Source organism: Berghia stephanieae, chromosome 6 (assembly GCF_034508935.2).
Source record: "Berghia stephanieae isolate SIO BIC M18660-M18661 chromosome 6, UCSD_Bste_1.3, whole genome shotgun sequence".
Lineage (NCBI taxonomy): Eukaryota > Metazoa > Mollusca > Gastropoda > Nudibranchia > Aeolidiidae > Berghia > Berghia stephanieae.
The window spans coordinates 17,837,088-17,862,205 of NC_088365.1; the positions used below are offsets into that span (position 1 = coordinate 17,837,088).

Below are 25,118 nucleotides of genomic sequence, written 5' to 3' on the forward strand. Positions count from 1 at the left end.
CGGTGTCAGTTAACATCAAAGCGTTACTTTAATTGCGTGGTAAAATAGTTGCACTATAAACCTTTACAGGCGAGGTGTGAGTTTATTCTAACCTTATTTTTTTTTTTAATGCTAACTTCCATAATTTGTGTGCAATCGTCTATAAACTTTATAGGTTATATATAACAAAATAAAGTCATAACAAAAAAAATCCCAGATATGATCATAAGTATGATCAATATTTACATCATAAACAATCAAAAAATATAGAAATTAAAAGTGTATTCACCAAAAAATGACGTCAAAATGCCAGTCTTTGGCCACAAAAGAAAACAAATCGTGAGTTGTATTCAACAGTTCAACCAATGAAATAACTTGTTTCCATGAGCTCTACTAACGACAACTCACTAAGCGGTGCAAAAAACAAAAACAAATTAATGACGTCAAAATGCCAGTCCTTTTGGATTTCAGTGTCAAGCTATAGATAGAATGCGGTTGGCCAAGGAGTTCACAACATTGCCATCCGGAAGTATAACGGACCAACACACAAACTCTGTGTAACCATGAACTTTTATAGTCTGGCAAATACAGTTTAGTGAGAACAACTCACAAACGCGGATGGCAAAAACAATAACAAAGGCCTGAGTGACGTCATCTGCATACTATCTATAGATAGTTCGAAGATGACGTCACTCAGGCCTTTGCTATTGTTTTTGCCATCCGCGTTTGTGAGTTGTTCTCACTAAACTGTATTAACCTGACTATAAACGTTCATGGTTACACAGAGTTTGTGTGTTGGTCCGTTATACTTCCGGATGGCAATGTTGTGAACTCCTTGGCCAAGCGCATTCTATCTATAACATAACGATGGCTTCGTTCAGTGTCAGGCTATAACTTAACTATGGCTACGACCTGACACGGACCAAAAAAGGACGTCAAATGACGTCTTTGGCCACAAAAGAAAACGGATCGTGAGTTGTATTCAATAGTTCAGCCAATGGGATGTCTTGTTGCATTGAGCTCAACTAACGACAACTCACTCACTAGACGCTGCACAAAACTAAAATATGACGTCAAACTATAAGTCCCAGAGGGTCCTAGTATATGGCTACGATCTGACACAGTTAACACTGTAATAGAATGAACGAAGTGGACGTCATTAGCTCTTTGATATCATCTTTAGACAGTCTTTTAGTGATTAGTTCTCACTAAATTATATTAATCAGACTAAATTTTTTTCTATTTTCTATTGTCTTCTGGCACTTTTCTACTCACTTCATCTCTTATTGTTACCAACATAAGTGCCTGCTCCACTCACTTTTCTGAATTAAAAATTCACCCCATATACCGGAGCATAATCAATGTCTCAATCCTTTCTATGTTATATGTTTGTGTTGAGAATATTGGCTATTAAGCTTAACTGCTTGCCAGGTAACTTCGCGATGGCTGTGTGGTGAACCGTAGCCATCGTTATGTTATAGCCTGATACTGAAATCCAAAAGGACTGGCAGTTTGACGTCATTATTTGGTTTTTGCACCGCCTAGTGAGTTGTCGTTAGTAGTGCTCATGGAAACAAGTCATTTCATTGGTTGAACTATTAAATACAACTCACGATTTGTTTTCTTTTGTGGCAAAAGACTGGCATTTTGACGTCATTTTTTGGTCAGTATCAGACCATAACTTTACGAAGGCCACGGGTGAACCCGCTGTTTCCAGAAGTCGGTGAGAGAGAGTTCTAGGAATGACCTGAGTTTGAAACGAATATTTTTGTGTTCGTGGATAGCTCATACGGTAAAGTCACGCTCTCACCGGCCAGGCGGAGTTGTCGTACCAATTAGGTCGCAGGTTTAAACCCCACCACCGCCGCGAAAATTTTTTATTCTCTATTGTCTTCTGGCACTTTTCTACTCACTTCATCTCTTGTTGTTACCAACATAAGTGCCTGCTCCACTCACTTTTCTGAATTAAAAATTCACAACATATACCGGAGCATACTCAATGTCTCAATTGTTTCGATGTTATATGTTTGTGTTGAGAATATTGGCTATTAAGCTTAATTGCTGGCTAGGTAACTTCGCGATGGTTGTGTGGTAAACCCGCGGTCTCCAGAAGTCGGTGAGAGAGAGCTCTAGGAATGACCTGAGGTTGAAACGAATATTTTTGTGTTCATTGATAGCTCAGACGGTAGAGTCACGCTCTCACCGGCCAGGCGGAGTTGTCGTACCAATTAGGTCAGCCCGGTGGCTCCCAGCGCTGGGTGGCATGGCGCCGCCTGATGTCAGAGGACAGGAATTGGGCCAAAGAATGCATGCCAAAATTGAGGAGGTCGCTGACAGGGGTCCTAGAAGAAGCCCCAACAACGTCAAGACTGAAATCAAGGAAACCTTTTAAAACTTCAAGACAACATTTCAACGTGAAAGAGGAATGGATGTCGATGTAGAACCGGGACAACCCCCCGGCTTTCTCTGCAATAGCCGAAAATGCTGGGTCACCTCCAGCCGCATTTTGACAGGACATGGCAGAACCGCAGCTGACATGCATAGATGGAATCAGATGCATGCCGTCATTGCCTGAGACGGTGGACCACATCGTCATCCACTGCCCAGTGGCAAGCCTGTCGGGAGGCTCTGGGACAGCCTATGGGGCAGGAAAAGAATTTGAAGAATGGATTAAAAGATTCAAAATAGAGGTGTAGCCATTCGATACTACTACCAATTAGGTCGCAGGTTCAAACCCCACCACCGCCGCGAAAATTTTTATTATTCTCTATTGTCTTCTGGCACTTTTCTACTCACTTCATCTCTTGTTATTAATTAGACTATAAACGTTAAAAGTTACCGTGAGTTTTGAGTACTGGTAATATTTACATTGGCTAGCGAATTTTTTGAGTATTTTACCTAAACGCATAGCATAAAAAAAGGAAAAATCGCATAGAATCAATATTTCAAAACGCTTGATGATTTCTACGTGTGAATAGAATACCAAAATCCCACAAAGCATAATGAACAATCAGCCAGAATACAGAGAGATTACTTCCAGATGAGTGGGCCCTTGTCACTGTTACTTTGTCATGGTTCAAGGGGCTGAATCATGCAATAAACACATTCACTCAATTGATGGAACGAAAATGACGTCACTCACCTCATTGTTATAGTTTTTAGACAACTGCTTTAATGATGTTCTCACTATATACTATAGATAGTATGCGCTTGGCGAAGAAGCTCATAACATTGCCATCCGGAAGTATAACGGACCAACACACAAAACTGTGATGGAATCGATAACAGTGAGCATTACTCATCGGGTTAATATAACAGACCTAGTGAGTCATCTTCACTATCTACTATAGATAGTATGCGCTTGGCTAAGAAGCTCATAACATTGCCATCCGGAAGTAAAACGGACCAACATACAAAACTGTGTGTATCGATGAACGTTTATAGTCGGGTTAATACAGCTCATAACTCATAAACGCGGATGGCACAAAACAATAACAAAGACCTGAGTGACGTCATCTTCAAACTATCTATACCATAAACACATGGGGGCAGCGTGGCTCAGCGGTACGGTCTTTGCTTCATACCCGAAAGGTACCGATTATGATCTCCCTCCGCTGCGCTGTGTGGCCTTGAGGAAGTCCCCCCGCCTTAACTCAAAGTGCGACGCTGCACTGCGGCTGACGCCTGGGTTATTCCAGTCTTCCCATGGAATTGACCCTAGAGTCAAAATTCCCCTATGGGATGAATAAAGGGAATTAATTAATTTTTTTATTAAATAGCTTTGTATGTTGGTTGGTACATTATATCCAGATGTTGTGAGTATTTTTAACTGACGTATATCATCGATATTCATGCAAATAACAGGAAAATATATTTCTTGATAAAATATAGCACTGCAGTTTAAGGATTAATATATATATATATATATATATATATATATATATATATATATATATATATATAGAGAAAGGAAGTAGAGAGAGAGAGAGAGAGAGAGAGAGTATGCCCTATTCCCTAATTTTTTTTTCAACAGACGAGGGAGGAGAAGAGTCTTTGACTTGGTAAAAATAATATCTTATTTTATCTATTTAGTTTCGCCAGCCGGATAAAACGCATCACCACACCAAACTATCTATGTGTAACCTTAAACGTTTATAGTCAGATTGATAGAATTTAGTGAGAACTACTCATGAAAATGGCTGGCTAAAAACAATGACAAAGAGCTGAGTGACTTTAATTTTGTTCTATCTATTACTTTTTAAAGAAATAATTAAAAATTGAGTTTTTTTATAGCGCAATATCTACTAAATGTGCTCAAAGCGCTTTACACGGGGTCCCTGGTCAACAGAACATGTAACAGACGGAATACGTCTTTAGCAATATTACATTTTCATAAAGACAGAGCTGTTAGTACTCATTTACACAGTACGATGAATAATGTGTGTAGAGTTTTCCAAGACTCAACTATCGCCGAGCGCGAGGCTCGAACCCAGACTTCGATCGAAAGTGAGTGTCATACCACAAGACCACATAGCCTCACTTCTCTTGCAATGAATAGGTGCTGTACACATAAGTAAAAAGAACAACCCAGAAAACCCCAAAAAGCAATACGAACCATCATCAAAATGAGTTTAGAAATAGAAACAAGAAGGGGATGCTTGTTTTCATTCCTATAAAGATAGAATATTTCATTTCTCATCTACCTTGGAGTACAATGGCATCTCTTGGCAACATCCAGAATGGGGATATTCATTTCACATGCTCACATGGATATAATTTATCACCTGGGATAACTAATGAGGGGTTTGATATTTTATCTCTTTAAGACATAGAAACGACGGGAGATAAAAAGGAAGGAGAAGAGAGAGAGAGAGAGAGAGAGAGAGAGAGAGAGAGAGAGAGAGAGAGGGAGAAAGAGAGAGAGATAAAGAGAGAGAGAGAGGGAGAAAGAGAGACAGAGGGAGAGAGAGAGAGAGGGAGAGAGAGACTAAGAGAGAGAGAGAGAGGGAGAGAGAGAGAGGGAGAGAGAGACTAAGAGGGAGAGACTAAGAGGAGAGAGAGAGACTAAGAGGGAGAGACTAAGAGAGAGAGAGAGAGATAGAGAGATAGAGAGAGCGATAGAAAGAATGAAAGAAAGAAACATAAACCAGAAAAAGAGAAAGACAGATTACAGGTAGATTGGTAGATGGAGGGATAGATAGACATATAGATTAATATGTAGATAGATAGGTAGACAGATAGATAAATCAATAGATAGATAGATTGATAGATTGAGAGATAGATAGAAAGATAGATAGATAGATAGAAAGATAACGATAGAGCAGGGATAGATAGATCGATAGCAATAGAGCATGGTTGTCCAATCTGTTTTGCGTTTCAATCCATAATCACATTGATGCACCCTTTATAAAACAAAAACAAACAAAAACCCAAACAAAAACAAACAAGCCAACAGAAACAAACAAACAAAAACAAATAAGGAGGGAGACCTTTCATGTAAAATGTGTGCGACATACAATCCGTAAGTTCAGGTGCTTTGGCATTTAAACTCAAGGGGAAAATTCTCATTTATTTGTCGCAATTACTTCGAGGGGTAAAAAAAGGGAGGGGGAGTGGGATTGGTAAGATAGAAAGGGTCTATTTCGACGTGTACTTAGACTCGCAGGTCTGATGACCTAAACTGCTTTGGCCTTATTTTTGTAATATATATATACCTATAATTAAAAAAAGCTTTTATAAAGCGCAATATCCACTAAAAATGCTCATAAAGAACGAGACATGACGCTTGTTCGGCGATAATACAAATTTTTTTTCCAACAGAGAGACAACGCTGTTAACGGCCAAGTACTCATTTTATACCTGAGTAAGGTGAGAGAATGTGAGTAAAGAGTATTTTCCAAGAACTCAAATATACGCCGAGCGAGGCTTGAACCCAGGACCTTCCGATCCGAAATCGAGTGTCATACCACTAGCCGCACAATATATACTATAAAACCCAAGTAAAAATACTCAATTCACGACAACAATGACAAATCAAGCGTATGACTGCTTTTGAATATTAGACTTGGAAATCTGTGATCCACTCATTGTGTCAATCCGGCGGTATAATTTGAGGTGGAACTGACGATATGAATTTGCGTAAAATATTCACCACATCCACCAGCCGGCTATAAAGCACTAATACATAAAACTGTATGTAGCCTTTGAACGTTTATAGTCTGATTGATCTAATTTATTAAGAAGTAATCAACAACACAGTTTTTTTTAAAAAAATAATAACAAAGAGCTGATAACGTCAATTTCGTTCCTTCTTATGTCTGGGTGGTTCAGATACCAAAAACTGAATCTATAATGACAATCATGAGACTTAGGTTCAGTTTTATGTTCTATTGGGGAGAATGAATGTAAGTAACCTCTTAAGTTTTTCCAGATTAGAGCAGAAAAGTGGTTAAAGTAGAAAAGATTATAATCGGGAAAATTTAATTTTTTGAATGAATTTCATGAATTAAGATTCAAATTCCAATTTTAACCAAACAGTTCATACCGATATAATGGCGTTTTGAGACGGTCGGTCACATTAATTTGTGAACTTTGGTGTAGATCGACGTGTGCCAATTTGCAGGTCTGATAACCCAATTTTTTATGGGCTAATTGTTGAATTGGAAATACTCTCATACCGAAGCTAAGTATTGTCAATTACAACAACGTTAATTCTAGCCCATAATTTCATTCGCTTTTTAAACCTGCTACTGTGTGCACCTTGGAGTAGTCCGATTATAATAGTAAGCGCCTGGCTAAAAAGCTCACAACATTGTCATCCGGAAGTATAACGGACCAACACACAAAACGATGTGTAACCATGAACATTTATATTCTGGATAATACAGTTTGGTGAGAATTAAACTCATAAACATACTCATACCCGTGCGGCTAAGTGGTCTAGTGGTATGACACTCGCTTTCGGATCGGAAGGTCCTGGGTTCGAGCCTCGCTCGGCGCATAGGTGAGTCCTTGGAGAAGGCTCTTTCCTCACATTCTCTCACCGTACTCGGGTGTAAAATTAGTTCCTGACCGTTAACAGCCTTGTCTCTATCCGAAAAAAATTAAAATATCGCCTAACAGGCGTTATGACCCGTCCTAAATGTTAAATGTTGCTGTTGACCAGGGACCCCTTGTAAAGCCCTTTGAGCACGTTTAGTGGATATTGTGCTATATAAATGCTCATTAAAAAAGAAAAACATGGATGGCAAAAAAAAAACAAAAAAAAAAAACAATAACAAACACCCGAGTGACGTCAACTTCGTTCTATCTATAAGTCACCATCACAAGACATTCGGTAGAGCCACGCTCTCCCCGGCCAGGCGGAGTTGTCGTACCAGTAAGGTCGCGGGTTCAAACCCCTATCAACGCCGTGAAATTTTTATTCTCTATTGTCTTCTGACACTTTCCTACTCACTCATCTCTTGTTGTTATCAACATAAGTGCCTGCTCCACTCACTTTTCTGAATAAAAAATTATTTCCAGAGTATCGTCATTTAACTGGTTAAACAATAGATATCATTATTTCATCACGATTACGGTTTATAGATATTATGCGTTTGGCTAAGAAGCTCATAACATTGCCATCCGGAAGTATAACGTACAAACACACAAAACTGTGTGTATCCATGAACGTTTATAGTCAGGTTAATACAGTTCAGTGAGCATTACTCATAAACGCGGATGGCAAAAAACAATAACAAACACATGAGTGACGTCATCTTCGAACTATCTATAGATAGAATGCGCTTGGCCAAGGAGTTCACAACATTGCCATCCGGAGTATAACGGACCAACACACAAACTCTGTGTAACCATGAACGTTTATAGTCAGGTTAATACAGTTTAGTGAGAACAACTCACAAACGCGGATGGCAAAAACAATAATAAAGGCCTGAGTGACGTCATCTTCTAACTATCTATAGCCTCTGTTTATTCAAGTGTCCCTTTTTGGTTCTTAATTTAGGTCATAATTTGCATATTATAATGCTCATCCGAATCTAAATACTGCCATTCAGTTCTAAGGCAAATAAACTAAAAACGGTTACTACATTTTGACCAGAAACACTTTGTTCCAAGTAATGATTATTTTTTTATGTCAAGTCAAAAGTATCTCAAATTTGTTTAGAATAACAAGAATTGAAGTGAGTAGGAAAATGCCAGAAGACAACAGAGTATAGATAGAGAATGCGCTTGGCCAAGGAGTTCACAACATTGCCATCCGGAAGTAAAACGGACCAACACACAAACTCTGTGTAGCCATGAACTTTTATAGTCTGGTTAATACAGTTTAGTGAGAACAACTCACAAACGCGGATGACAAAAACAATAACAAAGGCCTGAGTGACGTCATCTTCGAACTATCTATACAAATGTTTCGCGGCTGCGATGGGGGCTCGAAACACGTCACCTTAGTGGTACCCGTGGATAGCTCATACGGTAGAGTCACGCTCTCACCGGCCAGGCAGAGTTGTCGTACCAGTAAGGTCGCGGGTTCGAGCCCCCATCGCCGACGCGAAAAAATTGTTATTCTCTGTTGCCTTCTGGCACTTTCCTACTCACTTCATTTCTTGTTTTTATCCATATTACAAGTGCTTGCTCCACTCACTTTTCTGAATCAAATTTGTTTGAGACTTTTGTCAAGTTGAGAGTCACAATACTCGATATAATATACCGGGGTTTCAAGTTTGTTGTTGCTCTGTCTTTTGCCAAAATTAATAAATAGGTTTTATCAGTGTTTGCCATATTATTTCCTGATGATGAAACACACACCCATACACACACATACACACACAGATACACACACACACAAACACACACACATACACACACAAAACACACACATACAAACACAAACAAACAAACATCAAACAACCAACGGATTAGGTCGGGTGTATGTACAACCCACTATAACATTTTCTTATCCATATTATTATATTATTTTACTAGACAGCCAAATTCAGCTACTATGCCCAAAATAGTTTGGCGATACACGTAAATACACTGACGACTTCCACGTTTGAAATTGTCCAGCTGTTCCATCTTCATCGCCTCGACGCCTCTCTTCCCAGCTCAAACAAGTGAACACGAATACTCTTCAACAGTCGTAGCGTCACTTCCCTCGCAATGACTCATGGTAACTTAGTAGCTGGCTCTTAGTTATCGGAACAATGGCGGACGCCCGTATGAAATATTTATCCGACGAGCATAAAAGCGTTTCCAGAGGGAAAAAAAACATAAATTCTGATCATGTTTTGACTTTACACATTCGACATAAACATTGAAAGTCTAGCAGAATGAAGAATAAAAAGTACCGATTTTCTTTGTTTTTCTTTGTTTAGAACCACGATGGCCGCCGTTGCTGGGCGGCGTGACATCAGACTATTGAATCCAATTGCACTGCAATCAGTGACTGTTCGACTTTGTGGTCTACGGAATGACACTCGCCCTCGGATCGGAAGGTCATGGGTTCGAGCTTCGCTCGGCGCATAGTCGAGTCCTTGGAAAAGGCTCTTTAATCACATTTTTCACGGTATCCAGGTGTAAAATGAGTACCTGGCCGTTAACAGCATTGTCTCTGTCGGAAAAAAAATAAATTGCAATATCGCCTAACAGGCGTCATGTCTCTATCTACATGTTTCATGTTTCTGTTGATCAGGGACCCTCTGTAAAGCGCTTTGAGAAAGTTCAGTGGATATTGCACTACATAAAAACTCAAGTTTTTATTTAATGAGACGTACTATGCATCCAGCTTAACTAAGATTTTCTTTTTCATTTTAACCTTCAAATTTCCCTCTAGGTATCAACTGGCGAATTCTCACGTTTTCTGAATCTTTTGAAGTGGTGATACACATCTCTTTAGAATTGTCCCTTAAGGCAGTCTGCGAATTTTCTTTCAGATCTTCTTGCTTGTGAAAACGAGAGGCAGTAAAAGAGTTTTCGTATAGGTTGGAATAAATGTGACCCATCGTCTCAAAACGGTATTATGTCGGAACGAACCATATGCTTAAAAGCCGAATTTAATTTTAAACTGGTCAAAAATATAAATTGTTGGCATTAGCACCCTAAAATATTACGGTTGCCATTCTCCTCAATAAACCATATAAACTCAACACAAGTCAGAGATTTCTGGCTATGAATTCAATTTTCAACATCTTAACTAACCCGACTTAATATCGTTTTTAGGCGAAGGGTCACAACTATGTAGAGTATGGGCGTCATCTCTTTAACTTATCTCGACAATCGGGCTTATCTTTTGACGTCATTTATTATACACGATTCTTTCATTTCGTTGAAGGCTTTTTATCAACGAGTTATTTTTATCGTGCCCAATAACACTATGAGCTTGCGAGTATGTGTTATTGCACGATAAAAATATAACGAGTTTATTAATTTTTCCAAAGAAATGTAAGAATACATATATCCACCCCTCCACGTAAGATTATTTCATGACGATAAAACCATCGAATCTCACAATTTATTCACGACTGTAATACTGTCCTCGTATGACAAAAGGACGTAAATGCAATGGGGTTAGTTTTGAACTATGGTCGGAAATGTGTTCGGAAATTTAAGGATTTATTTTATGTTTCAATTTCAAATTTGTGTAGTTCTGATAGTATAAAATTGCACATTACTATGTGGCCTAGATGGTATTGTGTGCCTTGAAATGAGGATTCCCATAATATAAATAGCTCATTTTTGTTTACGTAGGCACTTGCGTCATTTTACCATATGACGGCAGAATAGTTGACATAAATCAACAAAAGAAATCCCATTTTTCCATCGACCCCGCTTTTCATTCTATCAATCGAACTAGTTCTTTAATTGCCTAAAAACGTCAAGGAAAAGCAAAGATAAGAATATAAAAATGGGAAAAATCGAAAAGAAAATCGTTTGAAACCCAATTTGCATGACCATATCCATTTGAAAACGAATGCCCTTACTGTTTGTTCGGAGGTCTTATCAAGATCCATCATCAGGTGGAACTTCCGTATTAAATAAGTCCAAAAATTCATTCCCCCAAAACATGGGATGTTTTAAGAAGAACAAATTGATTCAAGTCAGGCAAGCTTCGTGATCAGGTATAAATCATGTCACACTAGGGAAGAAGTTAAGTTGTGACGTCAATCCCAAGAGATGAAGTGAGTAGGAAAGTGCCAGAAGACAATAGAGAATAAAAATATCTCGGCGGTGATGGGGGTTTGAACCCGCGACAACTCCGCCTGGAGGAGAAAGCGTGACTCTACCGTATGAGCTATGGAACCCTAGACCTTACTGTTGTCATACGGTAGAGTCAAGCTCTCCCCGGCCAGGCGGAGTTGTCGTACCAGTAAGGTCGAGGGTTCAAACCCCCATCACCGCCGCGAAATTGTTATTCTCTATGGTCTTCTGGCACTTTCCTACTCACTTCACTCTCCGGCATCGAGATATTTTTATTCTCAGTTTTCATCTGGCGTTTCTCTATACACTATATTTCTCATATTTCTATAATTTAGAGAAGTGTCCCCTCCACTCTCTCTCTCTCTCTCTCTCTCTGTGTGTCTCTCTCTCTATCTCCCTCTCTCTCTATCTATCTCTCTCTCTCTCTATCTCTCTATCTCTCTCTATCTCTCTCTTTCTCTCTCTCTCTCTATCTCTCTCTCTATCTCTCTCTATCTCTCTATCTCTCTCTATCTCTCTATCTCTCTCTATCTCTTTCTTTCTCTCTCTCTCTCTCACTCTCTATATCTCTCTCTCTCTCTCTCTCTCTCTCTCTCTCTCTCTCTCTCTAAAACCATAAATAACAGAAAACCCCCAGAAAACCAACAACAGATCACCAGTAAGATCAGGATTCTACGGTGAATGATTCCATATCTGACAGCTTACGACATGTTTTGCATTTCAACTGTACCAGTGTTCGATCCGCTTTTTACGTTCTATACGTACTGTACTATCCATTGGGTAGAATAATTTCACACTCACTCCTCCTCTCTCTCTCTCTCTCTCTCTCTCTCCCTCTCTCTCTCCCTCTTTCTCTCTCTCCCTCTCTCTCTCTCTTTCTCTCTCTCCCTCTCTCTCTCTTTCTCTCTCTCTCTCTTTCTTACTCTCTCTCTCTTTCTCTCTCTCTTTCTCTCTCTCTCTCTCTCTTTTTCTTTCTCTCTACCTCTCTCTCTTTTTTTCTTTCTCTCTCTCTATCTCTCTCTCTTTTTTTCTTTCTCCCTATCTCTCTCTCTCTCTCTCTCTCTCTCCTAACCCTCATCCTGCTTCTCGGTCTTCTCTCTCTCTCGCTCTCCCCTCTCTCTCTCCCCCTGCCCCCCTCTCTCTCTCTCTCTCTCTCTCTCTCTCTCTCTCTCTCTCTCTCTCGCTTTTACATGGACTCAAACAAACAAACAAACAATAAGAAAACCAACACAACTTGTAATAGAAGTATTTCGTGCGTGTTGATTTAGCGTGTGATTGGAGAGAACAAGAAGTCTCTTTTCATTATTTTGCAATAAACTGAATTTTACTCATTAACTTTCCAAACGAGATTTCACCATCTCATTATCCGAAAAAAAAACCCCACAGAAATTTTAGGAATGGGATAGGCTTTTAGAGAAGGAACGAAATTGACGTCACTCCACTCTTTGTTATTGCTTTAACTAGCCATTATATGAGTAGTTCTCGCGTGTAAAGCGAGTCTCTACCAACTGAGCTATCGAGACCCCCCTAAAGGAAATAATACCATGGAATCATTTACCCTCACATTGTCCAACTAAATATGGTTTGAGAACGCGTTTTACAGAATCTTCCCTTTCTAACCAAATATTTAATGTTCTCTGCTATGCATGCAGCAGCAGCTTCCAATGTCTTCACACTCAAAACTACGTTACGATGATCAATCCAGACAGAATATTCCTCAGCGGCATCGTGAGATACCGTCGCCAAGGCATTCCACGAAGGAATATGGATAATGAGCTATTTTTAAAAATGAGCTTTCATAAATATATGACTTTTTATTCTCCGTCTTCATATTGACATTTCTCCATCCCTATTTTTCTCATCATTATTGATACAAGTGCCCACTCCACACTTTCTCTTAACTCTCTGAATTATGAAAAAAAAATTGTGTTTTCAAAGTCTATAACAGAATAGTTCTTAAGGAACCAGGAGCTCGTATTAAAAAATTGAGCTTTTATATAGCGCAATATCCACTAAACGTGCTCAAAGGGCTTTACAAGGGATCCCTGGCCAACAGCAACATTTAACATGTAAGACAGGATATGACGCCTGTTAGTAATAGGCGATATTACATTTTTTTCTGACAGAGACAACGCTGTTAACGGCCCGGTACTCATTTTACAACTGAGTACGGTGAGAGAATGTGAGTAAAGAGCCTTTTCCAAGGACTCAACTATGCGCCGAGCGAGGCTCGAACCCAGGACCTTCCGATCCGAAAACGAGTGTTATACCACAAGACCACATTGCCGCACTGATAATCCATCGTGTTGTCCAAAGTGAGCAAATTGTGGGTTAACAATCATCCCTGATGCGGGGCTCAAACCCAGGACCTCCCTGTTCACCTTGCAATGCCATAACTACTTGGCCACTTCGCCGCCCCCCCCCCCCCATCCCCAGTGGATATTGCGCAATATAAAAGCTCAGCGCCGGTGACAAAAGTCCAATAGATCAGATTCGATAGAATCTTATAACAAAGGTGGCATGGCCGATTCTCAAACTAGTTCAGATCTATTTTCTATTCCCGTATATTTGATATTCATATTTAATGAAACAATGTATCTAATTTATGTGCAAAGTATTTTTGTTTTAATTCTCATGCCGGTGAAAAGCCAAGAGCTTACTGATTTTAAATCAGATTTTATTAAGAAAATATACTATATCAATATTTTTTTCAAATTATTACTGTTATATTTTGGTGTCATTGTTACTAAATATGTATAAATGATGTGTGCTAAATATGTACTTTTGCCGACAATAAACAATGTATTCATTCACTCATTCACTCATTCATTCATTCCAAATGTTACATTTGTTTTTGTTATAAATAGGACTACACAAAGGGAAGATCAGTAAAATTATTAAAGCAAAAGTTTCGATCAAATTCAAATTATCCAACTCAAAAATAGAAACGATTTCAAAATAAATGCAATGATGACGTGACGTCCTCATTAGGAAAGTAAGTGCGTTTCGATAGTATTATTATTATTATAAAGCGTGTGAGGGATGGTAGGAAAATAATGTGTGAAAAACTGCAATTTTGTTCTGTAAATAGCGCGTCATTGGGCTGGGATGTCAGCAAATACGTTCCGCGTTTGGATCAAGTTACCTGAAGCTATTTATTGAGCTATCCATGCGTCTTTGACAAGGCAGGATGTGTATACTATATAGATTTTTACAATGGGGAAGTAGGGGTAGTGTAATTTTTATACATATTATTATGCGCATTGACAGTAAAACCAAAACTGAGTTGATCGATTTTAAATGAATAAGAAAATTAATTCTGATAAGAATATGAGTTGAGATGATGATGATGAATGATGATGAGATGAATGATAAATGAATGATGAAGAAGTGATGAGAAGATAGAAGAAAGAAGAAGAAGAAGAAGAGAAGAAGAAGAAGAAGAAGAAAAGGAATAAGGATCAGGAGGAGAAGATCGATTCTCTCCCTTCCTCTTTTCTTCTCTCTCTCTGCTCATCATCATTCTTCTTCTCTTCCTCTTCTTCTTCTTCTTCTTCTTCTTCTTCTCTTCTCTTCTCTCTTCTATCTTTTCTTCTTCTTCTTCTCTTCTTCTTCTTCTTCTTCTTCTTCTTCTTCTTCTTCTTCTTCTTCTTCTTCTTCTTCTTCTTCTTCATCATCATCATCATCATGATCATCATCATCCGTATCCTCTTTTAATTCCAATTATCCTTCCTCCTTCCATCTTCTCCTCCTCCTCCTCAGCATCCATTTTCTCTTCCCCGTCATTCCCATCTTCCTTCTCCTTCATCATTGTAATACGACTAGACTATTTAACAGAGCTAATCTTTATATATTATGATTTTGATAGCAACAGGTGTTAAAACAAAATTTACATTGTACGCTCGTTTTAGTTTAGTAATAAATTATCAATTACCAGGCAACATCTGTTGTATTTTATTGAAATTACGTTGTACGCAATAACTGTCAAGTAGAATTCATGTCCGAGTATAAATCTATCAACTTTATTAGATTACACATGCCTTGGTAGATTAGGGGAGAAAAGATAAATAGAATATTATTATATATTTGGCAAATTGGATTTTTTTGTAAGGCTCCGAAACCACTGGGCCAATCGTCGTGACCAAATTTTGCATGATTTTACATTTGACAAGAAGATGGTAGTAGTCTATGCGTGTAGTATTATGAGATAAGACATCGTGATAATTTAATCAAGAAAACAAATTTGTTTCGTCAAATCCCATCGAAAATAGACGCCATCATCTCTAGCAAGTGGGTTGTGTGTCAACCTTTCGGTTAGCAAGTATGACAATGAGGTGGGAGTACTTGCATTGAATCGACGTCAGTTAGTCGGAAAAAAGAAACATTATAAATCTGATTATGTTTTGACTTTTACACATTCTGTCATATGAAAAGTTCTAGCCAGCATGAAGAGTAAAAAGTACCGATTTTCTTTGTTTAAAACCACGATGGCCGCCGTTGCTGGGCGACGTGACATCAGACTATTGAATCCAATTTCAGGGCCTCAGTAACGCATCCTTGTTCGCGCAAGTAATTGTTGGTGACAACGTCGAAGCTGACCTTTGAACTTGTGTAGATCCGACATAATGCCGTGTTGAGCCGATGGGTCACATTTGATTTTCTCAGCCTATGAATGAAGGATAATGAAAACACAAAGTCGGTGTTAATGCCCCCTGATCTACTAGTAACCGAAATAAGCGCTGTTGAACGTGGTCAGTGCCCGGATGGGTGACAATGATCGCATAACTCTGGCGCTTGCGTCGTGTCCTCAGATAACGCGCTTAATGCATAAAAAATAAACTAGAGATTTTATATAGCGCAATATCCACTAAATGTGCTCAAAACGATTTACAAAGGGTCCCTTACCAACAGCAACACGTAAGATGTTGAACGAGACATGACGCCTGCTAGGCGATATTACCTTTTTACGGACAGAGACAACGATGTTGACGACCAGGTACTCATTTTGCACATGAGTAAAGAGACTTTTCCGAGGACTCAACTATGCGCCGAGCCGAGCAAGGCTCGAATCCATGAAGCTTCCGATCAGAAAGTGAATGTCATACCACAAGACCACATAGCCCGCACATCACTTGATTCAATGTAAAGGAGTAAATGGCTATAGATAGTATGCGCTTGGCTAAGAAGCTCATAACATTGCCATCCGGAAGTATAACGGACCAACATACAAAACTGTGTGTATCCATGAACGTTCATAGTCAGGTTAATACAGTTCAGTGAGCATTACTCATAAACGCGGATGGCAAAAAACAATAACAAAGACCTGAGTGACGTCATCTTCGAACTATCTATAGGCTGTGAAACATGATGAGGAGTGCTGGCGTGGGCGCTTTACTAGCGACTTGTTATGTGTTAAAGGAAAATTTGTTCTATTTTCAGAAGGAAATGAAGCGTAAGTAAGTCGTTTAACGTTATGAAATCCATAGATTCGTGCTGTGTACATGTTTATATTTGTCATTTTAAATTAGTTGATAAATGTTATAATTAAAACAACACTTGAAATAGGTGCGGATATGTGATCTTGTGGTATGACTCTCACTTTCGAATCGGAAGGTCCTGGGTTCGAGCCTCGCTCGGCGCACAGTTGAGTCCTTGAAAAAGACTTTTTACTCACATTCTCTCACCGTACTCAGGTGTAAAATGAGTACCTGGCCGCTAACAGCGTTGTATCAGTCGGAAAAAAATTGTAATATCTCCTAACAGGCATCATGTGTCGTTCTATATTTATGTTACGTGTTGCTATTGGACAGGGACCTTTTCTAAAGCGCTTTGAGCACGTGTAATGGATATTGCGCTATATAAAAGCTCATGTTTTAATACCGTCTATCTCCATCGATTGCCTATGGTTGGTTGAGAAAGGGGAAAACCCGAAACGTCAACGATATAAGACTGCTAAATCCATTATAGCTACTGCACGTAATAATCAGCGCTTTATTTATTTTCTCTCTCTTTTGTCTTCACTTTTCCGAGATTAAAACCGACATCACTTTATTCGTCCCGGCAGATAGAATGATACGACTCTAAATCTGGTTTAAAAATGGAACGTAAAGAAAAGATACGTATCGATTTTAGAATGAGAGATGACCACCGCCACTGTCCTGTTTCTTTTTTCTTTTCTGTTTTGTTTGATCGCTGACCTCTTTTTAGACCAACCGGTCGTGCTGTTCTAATATACCATCGTCCCCCCCCCCCCCCCCCCTTCCACCAATCAGCCAGGCGAATTGACGTGAAAATGAAACCTTGCATGATGTCTTGGAATTTACCAAAGGGACAAATTACAGAGCAGAACACTGGTGAATGACAATTTGAAAAGATTTGTATCAATCCGTGACAGACAAGCCAGAATGAAAAAACAACCCCTCCCGCCTTAAAAAAACAACAACAAAAAACAAAAAAACAAAAAAACAAAACAAACAACAACAACAAAAAACGAGCATTTATATAGAGCAATATTCACTAAACGTGCTCAAAGCGCTTTACAAGTTAACTAACAGCAATACTTAACATGTAGGACGAGACATGAAGCCTCTTAGGCAAAACATATCATTTTTACTTTCCACAGAGACAAAGCTGTTAAAGTCATGTACTCATTTTACACCTAAGTACAGCGAGAGAATGTGAGTAAAGATCCTTTTTTTTTCAAGGACTCAACCATGCGTCGCGCAGAGCAGGACTCGAACTCTGGACCTTCCAGACTGAAGTCGAGTGTCATACCACTGGACCACATAACCTCGAGCAAAGCAGGCTGGTCTTTTGGGGATGATCTTTTTATTGTTTTATTTTTCATTCTACTTTGTCTGGCACTGTTTCATACAGCCCAAATCTTGTCATATTATTTTTGCCTTGGAAATTATTTTGTCCTCTGCCGGATGGAGAACGTCGTTGCTCATTTTATTTAACATGTTTATTTTTTTCTGATTTGCTTACAACGTTGCAATGATATAAAGCTTTTATGTGACGCTATATCCACTTAATAATAGGCTCAATAGGGTTCTCGCCTTCGTAAAGTTATGGCCTGATACTGACCAAAAAATGACGTCAAAATGCCATTCTTTGGTCACAAAAGAAAACAAATCGTGAGTTGTAATCAATAGTTCAACCAATGGGACCACTTGTTTCCATGAGCACTACTAACGACAACTCACTTGGCGGTGCAAAAACCAAACAATGACGTCAAAATGCCAGTCTTTTTGGGTTTCAGTGTCAGGCTATAGATAGTATGCGCTTGGCTAAGAAGCTCATAACATTGCCATCCGGAAGTATAACGGATCAACACACAAAACTATGTGTATCCATGAACGTTTATAGTCAGGTTAATACCGTTCAGTGAGCATTACTCATAAACGCGGATGGCTAAAAACAATAACAAAGACCTGAGTGACGTCATCTTCGAACTATCTATAACATAACGATGGCTGCGGTATGTAGTACTTAACAATACACCTCACAGACACTTCTACCATTTCTCCTACAGTCCAGACAACGCACGCTGGTGACGTCAAGTACACGTTTTCCACTTGAGTATGGTGTGAATAAAATAAAAAATGGAATAAAGGACCAATTTCAAAAACTCAATTTCACTCGGCTTATAGTGAGATTCGAACCCTCGATCTGCAAGTCGGAAGTTGAGTGTCAATCAACAAAACTGCAAATCAGCACCCTGTTCTTTTACTGATTACTTCGCAATCAAATATGTGGGTTATATTTCATTTGCAATACTCTTCAACAGTCGTAATGTCACTTCCTTCGTAATGACGCACGGTAACTTAGTAACTGGCTCTAAACTATCGGAGCAATGGCGGGCGCCCTTATGAAATATTTTTCCGACGAGCATAAAAGCGTATCCAGAGGTATAAAAAAAACACATAAATCTGATCATGTTTTGACTGATACACATTCTGTTCGCAAGACATACGAAAAGTTCTAGCCAGCATGAAGAATAAAAAGTACAGATTTTCTTTGTTTAGAACCACGATGACCGCTGTTGCTGGGCGATGTGACAGCAGACTATTGAATCCAATTCATAATAATTCCAAACAAAATACGGCATAAATTTTTGTTTTAATTCTCGTTATTCGTTACAAGTGGAAATTTAGTTTTAGTGTCTATGTCGAAAAAATAGAACAACGAAAGTCGGCGGATCAAACCTCTGATGTCCTGATTTTCACGATCGGCGGATCAAAACTATGACGTCTCCATACTACGAGCTGTTTTATTTTGGGCGTGTCAGACCTGTGCGTGAACCTAGATTGTATTACAACACATAATAATACATTGAACTGGAGAGGACGAGGATCAAGACGACATTAGAAAACTCCATTTGTTACTAGACGTCTATTATGGTCAGGAGAGAAAAAAAAATGGACGTTCTGTTATTGTACTGGAAACAGACGTGATTGACGATAGAATTGCAGTTCGTTGTGACCAGCACACGATCATCAACCACAATGATAAAGCACGTTCAATCAGATACATGACCAAACGTCTCAAACTCTTATCATTTCAGAATGAACACATGAGGCTTAAAATTATTCTTTAAAATTTGTATTTTAAAAAAAATTGATTTGAAATAAATTATGTCTTGCTTAAGCGTAATTAGTTACTTTTGTTTCTTAATGAAACTTCAAAATAATTTGCTATTGGTGACCTTTTTAACTGAAAACTTTTTTTTTATCAGGTTCTTTCCGTCTTGATACCAGATTGACGCATTGTGTTCGATATATTATGGTAGGCATTTTTCACATCTCTGGCCATCAGAAACGAAATCAAACAAGATTGAGTGGCATTCAGTCAGCATTTAATCTGTACAAAACTCTGTTAAAACGCAGCCGTTTTCAAAAGGGACACACACACACACACACACACACACACACACACACACAGAGAGAGAGAGAGAGAGAGAGAGAGAGAGAGAGAGCGAGAGAGAGAGAGAGATAGATAGATAGATAGATAGATAGAGATAGATAGATAGATAGATAGAGAGAGAGAGAGAGAGAGAGAGAGAGAGAGAGAGAGAGAGAGAGAGAGAGAGAGAGAGAGAGAGAAATGACCGCCTATCCTCTCCATAGAAAATATAAGACACCGCTCCCCAACCCCACTGACAATGAACCATTTATCCCCAAGATTAAGTTCATATAAAGTTTCATTCAATTCAAGAGAAATAAAAAATACAATCCAAAAACAATATCCTTTAATAAACTCCAAAACACAATTTAGACAAAACTTCTCGTCAATTCTAAATGGATGTTATTATGAAAAATACGCCATCTTTTAAATATATGGTTGATCTATAGATAGTATGCAGATGAAGTAACTCAGGCCTTTGTTATTGTTTTTGCCATCCGCGTTTGTGATTTGTTCTCACTAAACTGTATTAACCTGACTATAAACATTCATGGTTACACAGAGTTTGTGTATTGGTCCGTTATACTTCCGGATGGCAATGTTGTGAACTCCTTGGCCAAGCGCATTCTATCTATATATGCGTCACTGGTCACTGTACTTCGAGGACACTGGGGGGAGGTCACTGAGAGAGAGAGAGAGACCTCGAAGTGACCTCGAAGATACAAAAGCGGGGCACTGCTGGAGTCATAAGGAGGAGATTGCAAGCAGTCTAGTGCTATGGGAACCACCTGAGAGTACCAGAAGCAGAGGCAGGCAAAATACAACATACATTGACTGTCTGCTGGATGACACAGGAATGGACAACACCCGGGAGCTGCTTATAGAGGACAGGACAGAACGGCGAAGACTTGTGGCTCATGTTGGGCGCCCCAAGGGGCGGCCTAAGTAAGTAAGTATATATGCGTATTGAGAACATTGGTTGACATGATTGCTTAAACATCTCCTTACCACCTGCAGCAAAATCGACACATTTGTTACGATATAATATACATTTTTCTTATTCAGATTTATTTTGCGCATCACAAACTTTGAAGAATTATCTTTGTTTGATTAATAAGAACATAAAGTTGTTTTGCAGAGAGCTTGTTTGAATTTTAAAATATCAATTTTTTCTGCTGGGTAAGCCTACCATTTTTGGGGAAAATACTGAAATTGATCGGAAAGGAGAGAGTTAAATAACCGTGTATTGAATAGGGAAACTACTTTCACCTTCATTCATTTGAGTAATCCTGTAATTGTTGTGTTGTGGGTTATTTACTATCACAGATCGATGTCAACCATTCTTGGCTCAAGCCATTAAAAGGACATACACTCAATAATTTATGATTTAGACGAATACTAGGCAAACTATAGAAAATCCGATTATTTACCCAGTTCATTGCCGTACTACTCTGGTAAGACACGTATTTAAAAATTAGGCCAGAAAACTCGTCCTTCAAATATCAACCGATTTAAATGACCTTCGTCTTGACGACAAAACCAACCCGAGGCTTCGGGTAGATCCCTAGTTTGAGACTTTTTTTTTACCAAGATGAGGGTTTTTAAAAATTGATCGATATTTGAAGGACGAGTTTTATGGCCAAATTTTTATTTACGCGTCTTTCTAGAGCACGACCGTTAACTGATTGATTACCTTTCGAACAACAGAGAGTGGCTATAATGGTAGTAGTAGTAATAGTAGTAGTAGTAGTAGTAGTAGTAGTAGTAGTAGTAGTAGTAGTAGTAGTAGTAGTAGTAGTAGTAGTAGTAGTAGTAGTAGTAGTAGTAGTAGTAGTAGTAGTAGTAGTAGTAGTAGTAGTAGTAGCAGTAGTTGAAGTAGTAGTAGTAGTAGTAGTAGTAGTAGTAGTAGTAGTAGTAGTAGTAGTAGTAGTAGTAGTAGTAGCGGTATTAGTGGCGGTGGTGGTGGTGGTGTTGGTGGTGGTGGTGGTGGTAGTAGTAGTAGTAGTGATGGTGGTAATAATAGTAGTAGTCGTAGTCGTATTATTATATATATGTTCAGAGAAAATCTACGATTATTGGTCAGGAAATGCGTTACTAGTGTATACCACGCGCTGATCCACTATAGATAGTTCGAAGATGACGTCTCTCAGGTCTTTGTTATTGTTTTTTGCCATCCGCGTTTATGAGTAATTCTCACTAAACTGTAATAACCAGACTATAAACGATCATGGTTACACACAGTTTTGTGTGCTGGCCAGTTATACCTCGGATGGCAATGTTGTGAACTTATTAGCCAAGTGCATACTATCTATATTACCAGTTGTCGTATTGTTACCCTCTTATTTGTCAAATCGCTACAGACCTGCCTATTGCTACGAAAAATCCGTAGAAATACGAAATTTTGGCTTCAATTTCAGAACTCCAAGAGCATCTCTACGTCATTAAAACTTATTGAAAAAAATGAAAGTTGATGCCAAAGTGCTCGAGATTAAGGATTTTTGAGTGTCATTTAATCAGTGTGAGGGAAAATTGTTAAATCTGTAAATTTAACTATAACGATTCAATTATTACTACGACTACTACTATTACTACCACCACGATAATAATAACGATAATTACAATACTAATAATATTAATGATAATAATAATAATGATATAATAATAATAATAATAATAATATAATAATAATAATAATAATAATAATAATAATAATAATAATAATAATAATAATAACAATCAGAATAACAATAATAATAATAATAATAATAATAATAATAATAATAATAATAATAATAATAATAATAATAATTAATAATAATAAATAATAATAATAATAATAATAATAATAATAATAACAATAATAATAATAATAATAATAATAATAATAATAATAATAATAATAATAATAATAATAATAATAATAATAATAATAATAATAATAATAATAATAATAATATTCAAAATATGGAGGGCTGACTATTTTTGCTATTCCCCATGTATTGAAGTTGCTTTACTCTATGCAAAATTTGAAGAACGTGGCACCACACCAATATTATGTCATTCAGGTGAAAGCATACTGATCTACCCTGTGTTTACATTATTATTATTAGAACACATCGTGTCAAGTGCTGATGGTGATTTGACCTTTGACATTTTTGTTAATAGTGTATACAACGCGCTATTTTTTTTTTCACCCTTAATCGAGATTTTTCTTTAAAAAGTCTTCTTCTTCTTCTTCTTCTTCTTCTTCTTCTTCTTCTTCTTCTTCTTCTTCTTCTTCTTCTTCTTCTTCTTCTTCTTCTTCTTCTTGTGCGGCTATGTGGTTTTGTGCTATGACACTTACGTTAGGATGGGGAAGGTCCAGGGTTCTAGTCCCGCTCTAAGAGGCGCATTACTACTACTACTACTACTACTACTACTACTACTACTACTACTACTACTACTACTACTACTACTACTGCTACTATTACTTCTTCTACTACTACTAGTACTACTACTAATGTTACTACTACTACTACTACTACTACTACTACTACTACTTCTACTACTACTACTACTTCTTCTACTACTACTACTACTACTACTACTACTACTACTACTACTACTACCACCACTACTACTACTACTACTACTACTACTACTACTACTACTACTACTACTACTACTACTACTACTACTACCACTACTACTACAACTACTACTACTACTACTACTACTACTACCACTACTACTACTACTACCACTAACACGGCTACAACAACTACATTAATTACAAATGTGGGGTGTTTCTACTTCTTATTAAGGTTTTTACTGGTATGCAAGTTACTACATTCATATTATAATTTTCTCAAAAATGGAGCGCTCACCAAATTTTTGTCGTCTATTAATAAATATTGTATATTTACTCAAAACATTTAATTATTCCATAAGTCTATTTGGGTTAATGACAGGTAAAAGCCACTACTATAATTGTAGATTATTATTTTGGCTTATTGTCACAAGTTCACAGTGTCAAGAATGAGACACTATTTTACCAATGTAACTACAGGGCCCTTGTAAAGCGGACTATACTATAACCAAGGTAAAGTCTCAGCGATAAATTCAAATATTGTTCGTATTATGTAAATACAATAATATATAAATAACTAAATAGATAAATCAGTAATAGATAAATAGATAAATAGAACAAGAAATATGGTGAGTTTCTGATTATGAAAGTCTAGAGTAGGAAAAGGGCTCAACACTTTTCAATACTTAATACACGCAGGTAGTCAGGTAGCTAATTCAAATCACACATGGAAACAGACATACACACACAGACACGCGCGCGCACACACGCACATCCACATACAAGCATTTGAAGAAAGTTGGCAAAAATGCCAAATTAGACTGATTAGTTTGAATGTCAACCCAGCTTCTAATTTATTGAAAAGCACAATAAGAAACTGTTCGATTTTCTAACTTTGTTAAGTAAATAGGAATCAACAGCTTTCACAAAAAAAAAAAAAGAATTCTTACTAATAATAGATACACTACACCAGAATAAACTCACCCAAAAAACTGGAATATATCACAAAATTCTGTCGTATAAGCCTGGGAAAAAATGAAACAATAGAATACCAATTCCTGCGTCATGAATATTCAAATAGGATCCGACACAGGGTGGTGAACAAACAAATAGACAGATACACACCGTACTTAGACACGAAATGATACCAGAGAAAACCTATGGATGGGAATGCTCACCGCAAACTCGAATACCATCCATGTGTCAAAAATCTCGCACGCGAGCTGAACGTGAGCTCTCACTTGACAGATAACAAGGTCTGGACTGACTGCGTGCGTGAGAGTAATTGAGGTGTTAGCGTCCAATTATGGAAAACGTCAGGAGTGGGGTAGATTTAAATTATTTTGTGGATGAATAAATCAATGAGATTTTGAGATGGGATGAACGTGAGACAAAAATATGATCAATGATAATGATAATAATATGCTCATAATTTGTGTTAGCTAGAACAGATTTTGTATTGTTT

General features: G+C 37.9%; 1 protein-coding gene across 4 annotated transcripts in view; it reads right to left on the reverse strand.

Moving 5' to 3' along the window:
- LOC144974586 (uncharacterized) overlaps positions 1-24,918 on the reverse strand; it is a 66,269-nt gene extending 41,351 nt beyond the window's left edge. Inside the window, exons 1-2 of one of the 4 annotated variants that reach the window (XM_078917597.1) lie at positions 24,832-24,858; positions 3,575-3,713 (exon numbers count right to left, since the gene is read on the reverse strand). The gene's annotated coding sequence lies outside the window, so the exon portion shown is untranslated. Of the gene's footprint in view, positions 1-3,574; positions 3,714-24,637 lie in introns of all 4 variants that reach the window. The other 3 variants (XM_078917598.1, XM_078917600.1, XM_078917599.1) reach the window with 3 other exon arrangements.
- Positions 24,919-25,118: the final 200 nt, after the last annotated feature.